Source organism: Dryobates pubescens, chromosome Z (genome assembly GCF_014839835.1).
Source record: "Dryobates pubescens isolate bDryPub1 chromosome Z, bDryPub1.pri, whole genome shotgun sequence".
Taxonomy (NCBI): Eukaryota; Metazoa; Chordata; class Aves; order Piciformes; family Picidae; genus Dryobates; species Dryobates pubescens.
In genome coordinates, this window is record NC_071657.1 from 42329651 (window position 1) to 42346395 (window position 16745).

A 16745-nucleotide genomic window follows, 5' to 3' on the forward strand; every position below is an offset into this window, starting at 1 on the left:
ACAAATTATTTCACTGCACACAAAATTTCATACAGATGCTGGTGTGGAATCCTTGTATCACTAATATTTTAAATAAGCTAAACAAACACATTAATTTCTACACTATAATTTGCCCTTAATATTTTCTGCAAAGCCTTTTACTCCAATTTTGTTCATAAGAACTTTGGAAGCTTCCATTTCTGAGTCTGCTTCTGAACTCAGCAGGAGCAAAGTTTAAATCACACATTATACTGTGCACAATAGAAAAGCTTTTTGTTTTATTGTAATTTATGTAAATTTCAAAAGGAGGTAGCTTCAACCCACATCAGTCTTTTCTGACCACAAACTCCTAAAAAAAGTAAGGAAAGACTGTTATTAATATAAAAGAGAGCTGTACATGCTGGCCCATCCTTACAACATCAGCTTGGCCACAATGCCTAAAAGAAGTCTTGTGCCTAACAAGAGAACGAGTAGCCAAATATCAAGCACTGTGACACAGAATTCACTGGCTTACCATTCAGATTTCCTCACACCTGAAAGCAAGAAAGTCAAACTTGGGGCAGAACAGAATTAAAAAGAAAAAAATAATAAGTCATAATCATGAACTTATGACCACAGAGCCACTGAATTACTAGAACAGGAATGCCATGGGATTTAGGAAGACAGAAGATAGATAAAACCTATAAATCCACTAGAAGACATAATTACGTCTGTTCTTTAGAGATGTGTACTTATAAACTTACCCATACATAGCACAATTTAAAATTCTGTTATTATTACCAGAGATGCATGTGGAACATACACAAGCCACACTTGAATTGAAATTAATGGAATTAAGCTCCAATGTGTATCTGAGCAATGCAAAGGCTCGTACGTCAGATTCAGTCTCTCACTGTTTCTAAATCTGCTTTGTCTCTCGCCAGTTCTGTGGTAGAAAGGACAAACATGTAACCATCAGGCTTCCTAAACCACATCATCTCAGACTAACCCTGTGATTACTGAGAATTAATTTGAATTTCTGCTTCCAATTTAAAAATTCTTTACATCAGCTCCTAAGTATCTCTTTAAATTGAATTGACATCATGACTAAATGAACAAGTCCCAACTCTCTTGAGGAGTGTGGAAATGTCAACACTGCCTGGACAACAGGTAACAAGAGCACTAGGACAATACCTTTTTTTTTTTTTTTCTCAACAGCATTTTTAACTCTCCATTTTTTAATTCTATGCATTTTTTTTGATAACACAACTTCACCCTTGCTGTAAGTTTTCAACAGCACATTTCCATCTCATCTACTGCAACACATAAACTGGTGAAACTACAGAAGATCAGTTTACTGATAAACATCTTTACAACTTTTTGTAATACTTGAAAAGTAGGAATAAAAAGATAAAAGTATTAAGTTTACAAATTTAACTTCAGCTCATTGAAAACAGCAATTGTTTACTGCCTATGCAAATCACTGCTGGTTTTAGTATGGGGTCAAAACAGGTTAGAACTATCACTTTGCAAGGCTTCAGTTAATAATATTTTTAAGAAAAGTAATAATTAGCTTTAGGCATCCTGATTAGGAAAATTCACCATCTGAAAAACAATCAAAATCAGTTTCCAGTTCCATTGAACCTGAGCATAGTGAAAAGATGATGACCAATATGAAGTCATCAATGAATAAGATATTTTCATGATTAGTCAACATTAATAGACATAGCATAAAAATCAAACAGCTCCCTAACTTCTGCCCCACAGGCCTCCTTTTTTCTAAGTCCATTCTTGTCTCTGTGAAAAGAAAAAGGAGCTGAGAGAAACCTGCACTGGACATAGAAGAATCTTGAACATTTGTAAATAGAAAACTGATCTAGAGTTATTTGAGTTAATGAGTTCTACAAACACATTCTACTTTCCCCTCCTCCCCTTCCAATTCCCATCTTACTCATAAATAAAATTTAAACTTGAGCAAGAAACATTATTTAGTTATCTTCAGTACAGATGGGACAGAGCTTCTAACGCTTCAGGGCACTGGAGAGAGAGAGACCCCTCTGACCAAAAAAGAAACAGACCCTTCCCACTACCTTTTAACATCAAAGTCTTGCCTACTCAAGAAACAGAAGCAGTGAAGTATCTGAAGCCATCCACCTGCTGCCAGAAGGTTAACTGCTTTTTTGGCTCACACAGATGAATCGATCCAAAAGCAGTAAAGAAAACATCTTAACAAGGATCCACAGGCAACCTCTGCAGTAAAATAAAACAAGTAGACATACTAGGCCAAAAATACTTAAAAAGAAAAATCATAAATCCCAGATAGGTTGAGGGAATAAATCTGACTGTTCTTCTCAGCCAGAATGATTAAGTATTATAAGTAAAAGTCCACTAATAGCTAAAATAAGAAAATTTGTGTTTCACTCTGTTATGTTTCTCTGGCAGGTGACTGATTGTTTCATTTCTATGTGTATTATGGATTGCATCTTTAATAACCAGCTGGAAAATCAAAGATTTTAACCACTAGAATTGAATCAGTTTGAATCAATGGAATCAGTTACTAATAAAAGAAAGAGAAACTGAAATAGTAGTGTCAAGGGTTAGGGCTGAACCAGTTGCTGAATGAGTGACAGCCTCTATCAGCCACTCTCCTTTCCCTAAGGGCAAGAGAAAGGTAACAAGGGAGAGTGACCTAGGGATTGGAGAAAAAAAACTGTAGCAGCTTTAACGAAAACACTATCAAGCAATTAAATATATACAGACGTATACAAAACTAACATTGAAGGCAAGTCCTCTGATGGCAATTACAACACTACTACCACTGATGCCATGGGCAGGTAATGAAGAAGTCCCAGACTAGTCCTAGACTAAGTAGCTGGCAGGAGCTGGATTCAGAGGCTAGATTTGGGAATTGGATTTTGGAACTGGATTCACTGGAACTCACGGATGAGGATTTGAAGGCAGATCTGAGTCCCCCTCAGACAATGCCCACTGAAGAAGAGAGATTGACTCTTGTGATCCATCAGCTTTACACTGAGTATGACATACTTGAATGAATACCTTGTTGGTCAGTTTAGGGTCACATGTCCTGTTCGCTCCTCCCCACAGTGGTGACCTTTTACTTTCTGCACCTGAAACAGGATAAAACAAGATTTAGCAGAGACCCTGGTTTCTACAGAAGCAAGTATAAGCAAGAGCCTTTATGCATCCCAGTCCTTGGTATTAACTATAAACATCATGTGTTATCACTTCTAGAAGCAGACACTGTCGGCAAAAATATGTTGTTAAATTCAGAAAGTGCAGAAGAGATTTAGTTGTAAAGTAAAATCACTGAAGAGAACTAGTCTTCTAGTGCTCAAACCAGGGGAATGTCAAAGCACAACATGTAAGATCAGTAACACACTGTAAGACTAGCTTCAGTCTCTGTTACAGGTATAGTTACTAAAAATTAATCGTTACTAAATTTCAGAATATGTTGTTCGTAATTTACTATTTGTTTCTCCTCTATGTAAACTGGTAGAACAGCCTCAAGGATCACAGTGGGAAATATTGATTCTCCAATGATGAATTCTGAACAGAAATGGAGTTGAGATTACACTAGTGACATTTTTATAGCAAGGAAAATAATATATTTATCCTTATGTAAACAAAGAGAGACTAGATCTGTGCTAGGGAAAAATTAAACAAAATAAAACAAACAAACACAACAACAAAAACCAAACACCAAAACAGAACAAAAAAAACCCAGATTGACACAGCAAGCATAATCTCCTTTCAGATGCCATTAATAGTGTAATACACAAGAATCACAGAATCAGTAAAGTTGGAAAAGATCTCAGAGATTATCAAGTCCAACCTATCACCCAACACCTCATGACTAACTAAACCATGGCTTCAAGTGACATGTCTAATCCTTTTTGAACACCTCCAGAGACAGTGATTCCACCATGTCCCTGGGCAGCACATTCCAATGGCAAATTACCCTTTCTGTGAAGAACTTTCTCCTAACATCCAGCCTAAACTTCCCCTGGCACAGCTTGAGACTGTGTCCTCTTGTTCTGGTGCTGGTTGCCTGGGAGAAGAGACCAACATCTACATCCACCTGTCTACAACCTCCCTTAAGGTAGTTGTAGACAGCTATAAGGTCTCTCCGTCTCTCCTGAGCCTACTCTTCTCCAGGCTAAGCAACCCCAGCTCTCTCAGCCTCTCCTCACAGGGCTGTGCTCCAAACCCCTCCCCAGCTTTGTTGCCCTTCTCTGGACACGTTCCAGCAACTCAACATCTTTCCTAAACTGAGGGGTCCAGAACTGGACAAAGTACTCAAGGTGTGGCCTAACCAGTGCTGAGTACAGGGGCACAATGACTTCCCTGCTCCTGCTGGCCACACTATTTCTGATGCAGGCCAGGAAGCCATTTGCCTTCTTGGCTACCTGGGCACACTGCTGGCTCGTGTTCAGCCTACTGTCAACTAGTACCCCCATTTAGCCAGATATGGTGATGACGGAGGTTCTTGGAATCAATATGGCTGACCAATATGATCGGGTATTGATCCTTTATTGTTCCAGTATTGTAGGCTTATGGCTCAGGCCTATGGTGAAAGCATGGTGCAGTAAAGCATGGAAGGAGAGGAGACAGGACAGGCAGGAAAGGAAGAAGAAGAAGTGCGTAGCAAGGAAACTGCTACAATTTATATAACCTTGGTGTGCCTTGTTGGCATGGACTCATTGGTCCCCTATGAGTGACCACCCATCACACTGTTGTAGATTATTGGTCCAACTATGGATGACACGTGAGGTTTGTTGATGCAGGTGCATGTCCTGTTGTCCCGAGATAACTCACTATGTTTCTAGCTACCAGCGTCTTGTTTTAGTTACAGCGCTGCAGGCACAGCACTGTTTTGGCATACTGGTAGCTGGCTCTGCCCTTGTGCTGAGCATGGCCTACCACCATGTCAGGCTCTAGGCCTGCACTGCCAGATTGCTCACACCGCTCGTAACTGGTGTTCCCACACCCTCAGGTCCCTTTCTGCCTGGCTGCTCTCCAGCCACTCTGTCCCCAGCCTGTAGTACTGCATGGGGTTGCTGTGGCCAAAGTGCAGCTCCTGGCACTTGGACTCGTTAAACGCCATCCTGTTGACTCTGCCCATCTGTCCAGCCTGTCAAGGTCCCACTGCAGTGCCCTCATACCCTCTAAAAGATCTACTCCTGCCCCCAGCTTGCTGTCTGCCAATTTACTAACAGTGGACTCTATCTCCTCATCCAGATCATCAATAAAGTTATTCAACACATTCTTTATTTGCGCACATAATATGCCTCTTTGTAAGTCAATATGACCCTGAAAAAAAGACATTTAGAGGACCAGAAGACAGAATAACTTAAGACAAAAAAAGGAGGGTGGAGAGAGAGCAGGAAAGGAGGGGAATACAATACACAAGATGCATTAACAATACAATAATAATAGTACCTTCTGCAACTCTCATTCAAACAGTTCTCGTAATCTAGCTGACGATCTGACATTAATTTTTAAAACCTTGCCTGACCTTTCTTGTTCATTTGTTTGTTTTTTGTTTAATTAAAATTCTTTTCTACTTTTCATGTGAGTGTATGGACTCCTCACTCTTGCAAAAATAAGTAGCACATGCAAGTCGATGACATTTCCTTATTATTAAAACCATAGTCACGTTTTGCTTCAATTCCTTTCTATGTGTCCTGCTATTTTTTGTCGCTAAAAATATTTTTTTTAATTGCATTAAGAATTGTAACAAAACTACACAAGCTACAAAGACAAATAAGAAGTCTTGGGGGAAATACAAGGAGAGAAAAATGAGCATCTAACTTCCATTTTTTCACTCCTGACTATATTGCGACTTTCACTTTGTAGGATCATTAGATATTGGCTAAGATTCAGTGGAACTGAGATTTCTGAAAGAATAACATTAACCTAATTAATTTAAAAACTGAAATCTGAATTATTGTTATTTCAGACTACAACTGTTAAGTGTATCTTTGCAAGAACACAATATTTCCTAATAAAAAGACTGTAACTTTCATGTGAATGCATTTGAAGATGCTACTGACAGATTCTTTTGCGTACCAGGGTGGGTTGTATTGATCTTGGCTGGACGACAGGTGCCTACCCAGACACTCTCACTACTCCTCCTCAATGCAACAGGAGGAAGAACACAACAAAAGTTTCATGGGTCAAGGTCAAGAAAAGGACAGGAAGGCCAAGATAATGACAGGGAGAGAACACTTACCATCACAGGCAAAATAGAATCAGCTTGGGAAAACTAATAGATTTATTGCCAATAAAAAGAGAGTAGGATAACAAGAAATAAACTCAGATCTTATAAACACTTTACCCCTACCCCTCTTTTTCCTGGGCTTAACTTCCTTCTCGGTTTCTCTATGTCCTCCCCAACAACAGCACAGGGGCACAGGAAATGGAGGTTCATCACATGTTGTTTCTGCAACTCCTTCCTCCTCACTCTCTTCCACTACTCCAGCATGGAGCCCTTCCTACTGGAGACAATCTTCCACAAACTTCTCTAGTCTGGCTCCAGTTCTTCATGAACTCCTCCAGTGCTGATCCCTTCCACAGGGCACAGTACTTCAGGAAGGTTACCCAACAGTCATAAGTCCTGCCAGAAAACCTACACCATCATGTGTTCTTGGGGTCACAGCTTCCTTCAGGGCACATTGACCTGCTCCTGCATGCTGTAACTGGATGTTGTACCTTCATGGGCTGCAGGGAGACAGACTGACACACTACAGCCTTCACCACAGGCTTCAGAAGGACCTCTGCCCTAGCATCTGACGCATCTCCTCCCCCTCCTTCTTTACTGATCTTCACACCTGCTGCAGCTGTTTCTTTCACATATTTTCACTTCTCTCTTCAGACTGCTGCTCTGCAGCAGACTTTTTTTTCCTTCTTAAATATGTTAGCACAGAGGTCCTTCCACCATCACTAATGGACCAGGTCTTGGCCAGCAGTGAGCACATCATGAAGCCAGCTAGCATTGACTCTGTCATGCATTGTAGGAGACTCTGGCATTTTCTCACAAAAATCTACCGGCTCTTCACTACCAAAACCTTATCACAACACACAGGGTACAAGAGTACAGTGTAACAGTTGCACCAATGTAACATTTAATTTATGGTTAAGAAGGCACTTTCCACTATTTGAGTAAAATAGATTTCTCAGTTAATTTTCTTGTGCTGTCATTTCTCAAAGTAAGGACTAGTCCACATGCATGCACATAGATGTTTTTTCTTAGGATCAAGTGGACCAATAACCCACTTCATCTCTTATCTATTACAGGCAAATAAGAATAATTTAAAAATCCCATAATTATAGAGCAACTCTGTCTACACACTGTTTTGTTCACAGACTCCTAAGCATGCACACACTGTTCCCTAAAATGAGTAATGGTGTTGGCAAGATGAGGCTGCAGCACAGTTTAATGACTTTTCCACTTGTACAAGCACAAAATTACAGTCTTCAGAGCAGCCTTGAGGCAGCTCTTAAATAAAACCCCCAAACACCTACAAGCCTTAGTAAGGCACTGTGACTTGCACAAATGGTCTGATCTAGCACCTCTCAACACTGCATTTCTGTAAGTAACCTGAACCACTGAAGATAAATGCTTCAAGGAACCATAAAAATAAGGAAATGCAGTAATGTCCAATAGATAAAATTCACCTCTGAACCAACTGCATTGATTGCTCTGTCACTCTCTCACATACACACCTCTTTAGGTAGGCTGAAGCATGGATCACTGTACAGAAATGAAAACAATTTATGAAACTTTGCCACGAGTCGAAACTATGCTACTGAGAACTCCTTCTCAAAACTATTATTTCCTTTCTCTGGCTTAACAATCACTGATGGACACCAGAGGGTTTTCAAAAGCTTTTCATGGTCAAAAATGTTTTCCTACGGGTTTCAAGTTTTGCATCTGTTATTCTTATTGTGGTACTTCTTGCATGAAGATGAAGTCAGAAATTCCACTTCAGGTCCTAACAAAATAATCAAACAGGGTATCAAAAAATAGGCTGCACCTTTCCAAAAGAAAAACATCCATCACTAGATGAATGTTTAAAAAACAAAGCACTTTGCCATGCAATTATCCCAAGTAACCTTGCAAGGAGACCAAACATTTAAGAAGAGAAAACCAAACCAAACAAACCCAAGAAACATACAGAAAGGTCTTAAGTAGAAAAGGCTTGTCCATGAAGCAGATGAGGACTAACAACAGTGTTTTCTTTCAGTATCACTTAAGATTTGACAAAGATGCACGTCTTTTTAAATAGGACTTAAGTTTTCAAACTAGTGTTTAAATCCTTTATCTCTTCTCTGTGTGGTTTTGAGCTAAGAAACATACATGGGTAGCTGCTTCAAGCTAAGCAGATAGCAGTTTTTGTCAACCAAGATTACAGCAGTGTGTCATCTGGCAATACAAACAAGGTAAAACTGACCACAGGTCAAGTCCCTAGGTTATACAGTTCCTGTGGCAACATGCATGCAGACTAGGAACAGATAACACAAGATTTGCCTGCAACTTCTACTGCTATGTAGGGATGACCCTTGCAAACACAGATATTTCTTATGTAGTTTGTTTGTAAATTAATATTTATCAAAAGCAAAACTAAATTCTAACACTTCAGTGACCTACTCCCTTCCAAGTCATATTTTCAGAATTAGCTCCAGAACAAAGAAAATATTCCAGATAAAACTTTTTTTTTTTCTTAACTCTTTGGTTTACTAATATTTGGCTACTGTAAAGCTTAGCATGAAATTTGGTTCAAACATATATATACCAACCCTTTCACAGAATGACAGAACCAACCAGGTTAGAAAAGACCTCAGAGATCAAGTTCAACCTATTACCTAACACTTCCTGGCAACTAAACCATGGCTCCAAGTGCCACATCCAATCTTTTTTTGAACACCTCCAGGGACAGTGACTCCACCACCTCCCTGGGCAGCACATTCCAATGTGCTCTTTCTGTGAAGCACCTTCTCCTCACCTCGAATCTAAACTTTCCCTGGAACAGCTTGAGACTGTGGAGATTAGCAGCAGGTTCAATCCACATTAATCAAAGCATGCACATGCAAACCTCAGATCAACCTGGAAAGTAAATTTACAAAACAAAAGACAACAGATGTATAACAGGCATTAGAAGGCACTGGTCAAACCGTCTGATATTATAAAGTTGTTTTAATCCAATGGAACAGGCATTCCAGTATGTGCAGGAAAATTGCATGACACTGTGGATCAGAGAGTGGAAATGGATCAAATAATGTCATGTCCTGACTCCCTGGAAGTAATTCCACTGACATGGAACAGACTGATCAGATTCTCCTGCAAACTTTCCATCTAGGGATTTCACAGGCAAAGATGCAACAGAGGGACAAGTTTCAACACTAGAAATCTTCTAACATTCACACAGAAGGGAATCTCCTAATGCCCTGCCCAGCTGCTCTCTGGGCACATCTTTGAGTACCCAGCACATTTAACTGTAAGCTAGTCACAAACATCAGAAACACTACAGAAACACACACACACACACCCACCGAATTCTAAGGCAGATGCAAGCATTCAAAACCTTCCTCTTAAAAGCCAGGTTACAAAAAAAACCCCAAAGGGTAAAAGTAACTTTTCCTTGTATAGCTCAAACTGGGCTGGAGAGTCTGGCAAGAGGTTTTTGAACTCCCAGGTATGATATAAAACAAATACTAGACACTTAAATCAGACAGTCTGAAAGCAAGCAGCAAGCATTCTGCATCAGTTACACTGGAGGGCAAAGTCATCAAAGAGAACACAAATTAGCATATATTGGGCTGATTATTCTCTCAAGGGGACAGTGTATAGCCATAAATGGAAATACTGCAAGGTAGAAAAAAATCATCAATGGAAAACTATGACCTTAATTCTTTTACCATGAATAGAAAATTAACCTAAATAAAAACAGCAAAGCAAGATTCCCAATTCTGTATATGATTTCAAACATATCAGAACAAATATAAATACTATGCTGCATGTCAAATCAAGATACACCTTACTCAAATGCCTGCTCTAGCAATATTGAGAGAAAATACAAAATAGATTAACCTAACAGGAAAAGAAACCACTGTAGTGAATGAAAACCTGATACATTATAAAAAAGAACAAAGAAAACTTCCTTCCTTGCTCAAGGGTCAAGCAAACCTCAATCAATTCTTCACAGTGGAATATTTAATTCTGTGTGGGAATAATAATACCAACCATAATTTAGGTAACCAAATAGACTGAGAAGTTGAAATACAGTTATATTTTTCAGCATGCAGAAAAACGTGACATATATGAAGACAGAACTTTTAAAGGGCTCATCCAGGAAACAGGAATATTACAAAAATTAAGAAACAAAAAATCATCACTAAACCCACCAGTTCAAGGCACAACAACACAGAGTTAACTGCAGAGTCAACAAGAGTAGTAATCCAGACCTATTGCAAAGAACTAAACCACCAGAAATTAATAAAGGAAAATAAGCAAGAGAGCTACTGTTTGGGACCACACATCTGAGTGACTACAAAACACAGCAGCCAAAAGCTGTTGAGTAGTGACAATGCAGAATAGAATAAAATAAACCAGGTTGGAAGAGACCTTCAAGATCATTGTGTCCAACCTATTATCCAACACTATCTAATCAACTAAACCACACAACCAAGCACCCCATCCAGTCTCTTCCTAAACACCTCCAATGATGGTGACTCCACCATGTCCCTGGGCAGCCCATTCCAATGGGCAATCACTCTCTCCGTGTAGAACTTCTTCCTAACCTCCAGCCTAAACCTTCCCTGGCACAGCTTGAGACTGTGTCCTCTTGTTCTGGTTCTGGTTGCCAGAGAGAACAGACCAACCCCCACCTGTCTACAACCTCCCTTCAGGTAGTTGTGGACAGAAACAAGGTCACCTCTGAGCCTCCTCCTCTCCAGGCTAAACAACCCCAGCTCCCTCAGCCTCTCCTCATAGGCCCTGTGTTCCAAACCCCTCAACAACTTTGTTGCCCTTCTCTGGACATGTTCCAGCAAGTCAACATCCTTCCTAAACTGAGGGGCCCAGAACTGGACACAGGACTCGAGGTGTGGCCTAACCAGTGCAGTGTACAGGGGCAGAATGACCTCCCTGCTCCTGCTGGCCACACTGTTCCTGATGCAGGCCAGGATGCCATTGGCCCTCTTGACCCCCTGGACACACTTGCAGGCTCATGTTCAGCCTACTATCGACCAGTACCCCCAGGTCCCTCTCTACCTGGCTGCTCTCCAGCCACTCTGACCCCAGCCTGTAGCTCTGCATGGGGTTGTTGTGGCCAATGTGCAAAACCCGGCACTTGGATGTGTTAAATCTGATGCCGTTGGACTCTGCCCATCTGTCCAGACTGTCAAGGTCCCTCTGCAAAGCCTCTCTACCCTCCAGCAGATCAACTCCTGCCTCCAGCTTGGTGTCATCTGCAAATTTGCTGATGATGGACTCAATCCCCTCATCCAGATCATCAATAAAGATATTGAACAGGATGGGGCCCAGCATTGATCCCTGGGGCACACCACTAGTGACTGGCTGCCAGCCGGATGTGGCACCATTCACCACCACTCTCTGGGCTTGGCCCTCCAGTCAGTTCACAGTATCACAGTATAAACAAGGTTGGAAGAGACCCCAAGGATCATCAAGTCCAACCTGTCCCAACAGACCTCACAACTAGACCATGGCACCAAGTGCCATGCCCGTCTCCCCTTGAACACCTCCAGGGACGGCGACTCCATCACCTCCCTGGGCAGCCCATTCCAATGACGAATGACTTGCTCAGTGAAGAACTTTTTCCTCACCTCGAGTCTAAACCTCCCCTGGCACAGCTTGAGACTGTGTCACCTTGTTCTGGTGCTGGTTGCCTGGGAGAAGAGACCAACCCCTTCCCGGCTACAACCACCTTTCAGGTAGTTGTAGAGGGCAATGAGGTCACCCCTGAGCCTTCTCTTCTCCAGGCTAAACAATCCCAGCTCCCTCAGCCTCTCCTCATAGGGCTTGTGCTCAAGGCCTCTCACCAGCCTTGTTGCCCTTCTCTGGACATGTTCAAGTGTCTAGATGTCCTTCTTAAACTGAGGGGCCCAGAACTGGACACAGGACTCAAGGTGAGGCCTAACCAATGCAGAGTACAGGGGCACAATGACCTCCCTGCTCCTGCTGGCCACACTATTCCTAATACAGGCCAGGAGGCCATTGGCCCTCTTGGCCACCTGGGCACACTGCTGGCTCATGTTTAGGTGGGTGTCAATCAGCACCCCCAGGTCCCTCTCTGTTTGGCAGCTCTCCAGCCACTCTGACCCCAGCCTGTAGCTCTGCATGGGGTTGCCGTGGCCAAAGTGCAGCACCTGGCATTTGGACTTGTTAAATGCCATCCCATTGGACTCTGCCCATCTGTCCAGTCGGTCGAGGTCCCTCTGCAGAGCCTTTCTAGCCTCTAACTGACTAACATCCATTCCCAACTTGGTGTCATCTGCAAACTTGCTGATGACTGACTCAATCCCCTCATCCAGATCATCAATGAAGATGTTAAAGAGGATGGGGCCCAGCACTGATCCCTGGGGGACGCCACTGGTGACTGGCCACCAGCTGGATGTGGCACCATTCACCACCACTCTCTGGGCTTGGCCCTCCAGCCAGTTCCTAACCCAGCACAGAGTGTTGTGGTCCAAACCACGAGCTGACAGCTTAGACAGGAGTTTACTGTGGGGGACGGTGTCAAAGGGCTTGCTGAAGTCCAGGTAGACTACATCCACAGCCTTTCCCACATCCACCAGGCAGGTCACCTGATGATAGAAGGAGATCAGGTTGGTCAGGCAGGACCTGCCCTTCCTAAATCCATGCTGGCTGGGCCTGATCCCTTGGCCATCCTGTAAGTGCTGTGTGATTGCACTCAAGATCACAGTACCACAGTATCACCAAGGTTGGAAGACACCTCAAAGATCATCAAGTCCAACCTGTCACCACAGACCTCACAACTAGACCATGGCACCAAGTGCCACGTCCAATCTCTTCTTGAACACCTCCAGGGACGGTGACTCCACCACCTCCTCAGGCAGCCCATTCCAATGATGAATGACTCGCTCAGTGAAGAACTTTCTCCTCACCCCGAGCCTAAACTTCCCCTGGCACAGCTTGAGACTGTGTCCCCTTGTTCTGGTGCTGGTTGCTAGAGAGAAGAGACCAACCCCTTCCTGGCTACAACCACCTTTCAGGTAGTTGTAGAGAGCAATAAGGTCACCCCTAAGCCTCCTCTTCTCCAGGCTAAACAATCCCAGCTCCCTCAGCCTCTCCTCATAGGGCTTGTGCTCAAGGCCTCTCACCAGCCTTGCTGCCCTTCTCTGGACACGTTCAAGTGTCTTGATGTCCTTCTTAAACTGAGGGGCCCAGAACTGGACACAGGACTCAAGGTGCGGCCTTGTACAGGGGCACAATGACTTCCCTGCTCCTGCTGGCCACACTATTCCTAATACAGGCCAGGATGCCATTGGCCTTCTTGGTCACCTGGGCACACTGGTGGCTCATGTTTAGGCGACTGTCAATCAGCACCCCCAGGTCCCTCTCTGTTTGGGAGCTCTCCAGCCACTCTGCCCCCAGCCTGTAGCTCTGCATGGGGTTGCCGTGGCCAAAGTGCAGCACCCGGCCCTTGGACTTGTTGAATGCCATCCCATTGGACTCTGCCCATCTGTCCAGTCGGTCGAGGTCCCTCTGCAGAGCCCTTCCACCCTCTATCTGACCAACATCTGCTCCCAACTTGGTGTCATCTGCAAGATGACCTGTTCCATAATCTTGCCTGGCAATGGGGTCAGGCTGACAGGCCTATAATTCCCTGGCTCATCTAACTGGCCCTTCTTGTGGATGGGCATCACACTGGCCAGCTTCCAGTCATCTGGGATCTCTCCAGTGAGCCAGGACTGCTGAAAAATGATGGAGAGCAGCCCAGCCAATGACACCCTGGCTTTGAGCTATAGCAAGAACAGCTATATCCCAACCCCACACACTCCCCATAGGTTCTACAGGGGTCAGCTTTGCTGGCACCTGCCTCAGTAGCATCATTGCCAACATTTTTCTCACCTTAGACCTGTTCCTGCATTTCAGAAAATCCAGCTGTGGCTACTTGTTTTGCCCAGAGCAATAGGAGCCTCTCAAAATAACAATATTTTTAAGAATGTGGAAACAAATTACTTCTATTCTCTCACTCCTCCAAAATTATTTCTGTCTTATGCAAGGCATGTCTTTTTATGCATGTACATTGCATGGGAGAAGATGGGCTCCTTCTGCAGGAGTTTAGCTGAGCAGCAGAGGCATGAGAAGTTCATGTCCAGACTAACACCTGCAGCACCAGCTGGCATAGGGGCATTGCCAACCACAAAGTTAAGCACTCTGATGATGGTATTGAATGACTATCTACAAGTACATTAACTTCCCTAGATTTCCTACAAAGCTGGGTGTTTTGTTGTATATTTTCCAGTAAATCATAGTTCATAACCTTTTTGTCCCAAGGTTTGCATTTCTCCTGTCACAGCACAGAAAGGCCCCACCCAAATTCCCAGGAAGCTGCACTGTTCCTTCCTGGCAAAACCCTAAAATACTCCACGTCTTAAGCAAACACAAGGCTGTCCACAACTGATTCACAGATTGCATCCAGTTAGAAGGGACCCTGAAAAGCCCTCTTATCCAAAGCCCCCATCAGTGAGCAGGGATACTTCCAATTAGACCAGACTGGCCAGGGCCACAGCAAATCCAATCTTGAATGTCTCCAGGTATGAGGCCTCAACCACATCCCTGGGCAACCTGTTCCAGTATTTTGCTACTCTCATTGTAAAGAACTTTCTCCCTGTGTCTAACCTAAATCTCCCCTGCTCCAATCTAAAATCACTGCCCCTTGTCCTATTGCTGCATGTTCTTCCAGATAGTCCATTCCCACCCTTCCTGCAGGTTCCCTTCAGATATTGAAAAGTAGTTGTAAAGTCTCCCCAGAGCTTTCTCTTCTCCAAGATGAACACTCACAACAGTCTTCACAGGAGAGGTGCTCCATCCCTCTGACCATCTTTGTGGGTGTCCTCTGGACTTACTCTAGCATGTCCATGTCTCTTTTGAATGGGGGGGTCCCATATGGGACCATACTCCAGGTGAGGTCTCACAGGAGCAGAGTGGCAGAATCACCTCTCTTGGCCATGCTTCTCTTGATACAGCCCAGGACGCAACTGGCCTTGGGGGCTGCAAGCACAGGCTGTCTGTTCATGTCCAACTTCTTGTCCATCAGCACTCCCAAGTCCTTCTCTGCAGGGCTGCTCTCAATCTCATCATCCCCAGCCTCTATAGACAGAGAAGACTGCCTTGACCTGGGTGCAGGACCTTGCACTTTGCCTTGTTGAACCTCATGAGATTCTACTAAGCCCACTTCTCCAGCCTGTTCAAGTCCCTCTGGATGGCATCCTGTCCTTCAGTTTTATCAACTGCACCACTCAGCTTGGTATCATCTTCAAATTTGCTATGGGTTCACTCAATCTCATCGTCTATACCATTTAATGAAGTCCAGACAGACAACATCTATTGGTCTTCCCTTGTCCACTGATATAGCTACACCATCATAGGAAGCCACTAGGTTGGTCACGCAGGACTTGCATTTGGTGAAGCCACGCTGGCTGTCTCAGATAATCTCCCTGTCCTCCATATGCTTTAGTACAGCTTCTAGGAGGATCTGTTCTGTCATCTTCCCATGCACAGAAAGTCTGACAGGACAGTAATTTCCAGGGTTCTCTTTCGCCCTTTTTAAAATGGACACATTTCTCTTCTTCTAGTTGCTAGGGATTTCACCTGACTTCTCCAGCTACACACTGACAGAGCTGTTTCTAGGCTCCAAGTTGCCCAGTATAAACATTTGCCAAATCTGAGTAATAAATTACAAAGAAGAAACCACTTCACTTCCCCCTCACTGGAGGTTAACTACCACAATTGCTGTGTATGAGGTGCAGCACCTGGTGCTGGCAGCAGAGGCTGCTGGATCTGCACCTGTGAGCATGGGCTGGGACACCAGTTCCAGCTGGCTCCAACCTACCCATTGAACCTCAGATGGTGGTGCCTCTGGAAAGTGTATTTAGGAAAGGCACTGCACAGCAGAAAGGAGCAAGATAAAATTGGTGAGAGAGTGCCCCACAGATACCAGGGTGGTGGAGGAGGAGAGAATATGCTCTAGGCACTGAAGCAGACACTCCCTTACAGTCCATGGAGCAGAGTCCATGCTGGAGCAGTTTTTCTGGCAGGAGTTGTAGCTTTTGGGAGACCCATGCTGGAACAGTCCATTCCTGAAAAACTCTATCAAATGAGAAAGACCCATGCTGGAGTAGCTCGTGAAGGACTGCAGCCTGTGGGAGTAACAACATGCTGGAGCAGGAGTGGCAGAAGGGCTGGTATAGACTGACTTACAACCCTCATTCCCCATTCCCCTGAACAGCACATCAGGAAGGTGGCAGGAAGGTCAGGAACAAAGGAATGAAGTTGAGTCTGGGAAGAAACAAGGGGAAAGGCAGGGAAAGTGATTTCCATTTTTGTGGTAGTTTCTCACCACACAACTCTATTGTAATTGGCAATAAATTAATTTTCCCCAAGTCAAGTCTTGCCTATGACAGCAACTGCCAACCGATCTTTTTAACTCGACCTACAAGGTTCCTCATCTTCTTCTCTCCCCACTGTTCCGTTGAGGAGGAGGTGTGAGAGAATTTGG

General features: G+C 43.7%; 1 protein-coding gene across 1 annotated transcript in view; it reads right to left on the reverse strand.

Moving 5' to 3' along the window:
* Window positions 1–16745, reverse strand: part of APBA1 (amyloid beta precursor protein binding family A member 1) — a 102281-nt gene that overhangs the window by 44561 nt on the left and 40975 nt on the right. The window contains exon 2 of the mRNA XM_054178072.1: window positions 3016–3086. The gene's annotated coding sequence lies outside the window, so the exon portion shown is untranslated. The remainder of the gene's footprint in view (window positions 1–3015; window positions 3087–16745) is intronic.